The 3,276-nt window shown below is 46.5% G+C and overlaps 1 long non-coding RNA gene across 1 annotated transcript; it reads right to left on the bottom strand.

Annotated features, from left to right (window-relative positions):
* Positions 1-286: 286 nt before the first annotated feature.
* Positions 287-2,457, bottom strand: LOC109501943. The gene is made up of 2 exons (XR_002160257.3): positions 1,221-2,457; positions 287-1,107 (listed from the first exon to the last, which is right to left on the bottom strand). It is a non-coding gene; the product is annotated as an uncharacterized LOC109501943 (long non-coding RNA).
* Positions 2,458-3,276: the final 819 nt, after the last annotated feature.

Genomic DNA, 3,276 nt, shown 5'->3' with positions numbered 1-3,276 from the left:
GAAAAGCAAATCTATTGTGCAAATGATAGGTGAGTGCTAAGATATCAAAAATGTTCCGAAACAACTTGAAGAGTCGTGAAAAACTTCTTTACCAATAGACCTCACTTACGCAACCGTTTGTAAAGTGTTGTGATAGGTTATTATGCTCGCTATTTTTATTTTCAGATGTATCGTTATCAGACAGGCATGGTGAAATAATATATATTAAATATGTCGATGTAATAATCACAACAGAGAGAATCTTGGGTGGGGGGGGGGGGTGGAGAAAAGACAGGAAAACATCCCATTAAAGAAAAAGCCTTTATATGGGACATCATTCACATTTCTGCAAATGGAATATTCTGCTTAACTGCCATATATTATATTATTTGAATAACTTTAGGAAAGATTAATTCCCAAGCTCTGTCCTCAGCAATATTTTTTTCCGAGCTGAAATTGGGCTTTAAAACAAAACGTCAGCAAGGCAAGCCGACTATTCAAGTTGCAGGTTCAGAAACTTCGAGTGCAGGCAGTTAAAAGTGATTTAAGAAATGCAAAATCATTCTTTCCCAAATGTGTATGTTAAACTTGTAAATTGATATATCAAAACCGCAACCGGAATATAGCAATTTGTCTCTCTTTGCCTGCTGTGCCGTATCCCACAGCTGCCTGCCAGATAATATACTGATTGTAACTTTCCTAATTTACGGAGCCTGTAAGTCTAATCTCCGGGGCCAGCCTAAAGGGCTTCTTCATCCATTGAAATGCCAGAATAATTGAAATTGTCTTCGGCAGACAGTCAGGCAATAATGAATATTTTCTCTGCTGATTGCATGCCAAGGTTACACACAGTACCGCAAAACAGAAGTGATCCCCAGCCAAGCCTCCCGAGGGAGGGGCCACCAGAACCTGTGGCATGAGGCACAATACCTAAGGCTTCCTTTCTCATACGCTCCTGTGGTCAATGACGCCCACCGCGCGTCTGTACCCTGAAGGACAGCACGGTTGTCAAGCGAACAATGCTCCCATTGGCTTCCCTGATTCTCCAGAGGCAGACGAAAGGCTGGGAAAGGTTGTGGGTATGGATTTTCCGACGGGGACAGCAGGAGAGATGAGCCCAGGGAGCTGCTGTTTGGGATCAAGAGGAAATACACAAGCAGTTAATCAAAAACAACAACAACAAAAAACCACCGGGCATGAGAAAACGCTTGCCTGTCAGCCCTGACCCATCTTTCCCGTACCTCTGAATGGTTTTTGTGAAAGCTAAGAGTTGTTTCCTGATTTTGAGTCAGTCCTGCTTCAACGGAGTCTTAACGATGCTCTGTTTGAAATTAAAGAGTCCGGTAGCCAGAGTGAATCGGTAGTATCTCTGAAAAATCTAAAGACTAGTTTAACCTTCGGCTCTAGAAAGATTAACATTTTAAATGCCAAGAAGTTTGAAATAGATCTTTCATGTAAGGAACCGGTCTTGGTATTCCTAAGATTCGCTGTAGATGACTGCATTTGGGGGCGAGAAAGGAAGTACCCCATGACGCTGTGCCTTTAAATCAGAGAGTAAAAGCTAGATTTTTTTCAAGGCATCACAACCTACATCGGGGGGGGGGAGAGTATAAAACATGCTGTTATGTGACACCTGACTTTCAATATCTGAACTACTAAGTAATGATGTGCCCAATATACGAGGTACATATTCGTTATCTATTGCTGCTTGCCAAAAATTACCTCCCAAACATAGTGGCTTAAAGCAGCCGTGAGCATTTATTGTCTCTCACAGTGTCTGTGGGTCAGGCTTTCAGGAGCCACTTAACTGGATGGTTCCGGCTCAGGGTTTTCCACAAGGCTGCACTCAGGCCGTCGGCCACGGCTGCATCATCTGAAGGCTGGAGTGGGGTTGGAAGGTTCACTCTCAAGGGGGCTCCCTCACATCCCTGGCCAATCGGTTTTGGTTGTTAGCAGGAGGTCTCAGTTTCTTGCCACATGGATCTCCTTGTAAAGCTGCGAAGGTGACAATGGCATTATGACACAGCAGCTGGCTTGGTCCCAGGGCAAGTGACCCGAGGGAGAGCAAGGTGCAAGGTGGATAGAAGCCACAATGTCCTTTATGCCTAACTTCAGAAGTCACGCTTTGACATTTCCACAACATCTCCCAAGCTACACAGTCAGCCCTATTTAATGGAGGGGGAGCGGGGAGGGAAGCTCATGAGGACACAGACACCAGGACGGCCAGGGCAGAGGCTGTGGCCGTCACACATGTGTATCATACAATTACAATAGATCATACAGATCTACCAGCCTGTCCGGTAAGAGCCCAACTACACTCTCATTTCCCCCATATTCTTGCACATATTCTTTGTTCCAGATGAGGCACGGGAGATACATATCATTAAATATGTTTCTCTCTTTCTCAGTTTCAAGCCCAGAGTGGTCTTCTCACTCCACCTCCACCCCCATCCCATCACAAAACCCTGATTCCCTGGCTTGCTCATCCCCCCAGACAATGGTCCTTCACCGTACAGTTCTGTCCTCCAGGAAGCCCTTCCAAATACCCCTGCCACACTCCAAACCTCATGTGTATTTTTCAGATTCAAGCAAAAGAGGAAAGAAAGAAGGAAGGAAAGGAGGTAGGGAGGAAGGGAGGGACGGAGGGAGGAAGGAAGGAAGGAAGGAAGGAAGGAAGGAAGGAAGGAGGAAGGAAGGAAGAAGGAAGGAAGGAAGGAAGGAAGGAAGGAAGGAAGGAAGGAGGAAAGAAGGAAGGAAGGAAGGAAGGAAGGAAAGAAGGAAGGAGGAAAGACAGAAGGAAGGAAGGAAAACATGCACACATATTTAAAATACAGTGAAAACAATAAAGAGAAATGATAGCAGAGCTTAAAAGCCAAACAGAAGACGGTGAGGCAATTGCTCCCGTCCTTAGGGTGGAAAAGTAAGGCAGGAAATGATGTTGCCAAAGGCGGTGGCCCTGTTCCCCAGCAGTAGCTGGGACCATAATGGGTGTGTCTGTGGGCGGGAGCAGGCACCATGGAGACGCTAGAGACATGGAAGGCTAGAGACCAAGGGGGGCAGAAATCCCCTGGCTTCTCCTTTCCTCCCAGTCTCCAGCCTCCTGCCGTGCCTACGTTGACAGAATCCAGCTGGACATTCCCTGCTAGGGGGACCGGGGGAGTCAGCACCCGTGTCATTCAGAGCAGAGCAGGAAGAAGGCCAGAGTAACCGGACCAAGGGCCAACGCGCACCTCCGCCAAAGCGTGACGCTCAACTGTATTTTTTCACTTAACGTTGACGTAAACAACTGTGTTCTAC

This window comes from Felis catus, chromosome B4, assembly GCF_018350175.1.
Source record: "Felis catus isolate Fca126 chromosome B4, F.catus_Fca126_mat1.0, whole genome shotgun sequence".
NCBI classification, from domain to species: domain Eukaryota; kingdom Metazoa; phylum Chordata; class Mammalia; order Carnivora; family Felidae; genus Felis; species Felis catus.
The sequence above is the reverse complement of the archived record's forward strand: the minus strand, read 5'-3'. Positions and strand labels throughout refer to the sequence as shown.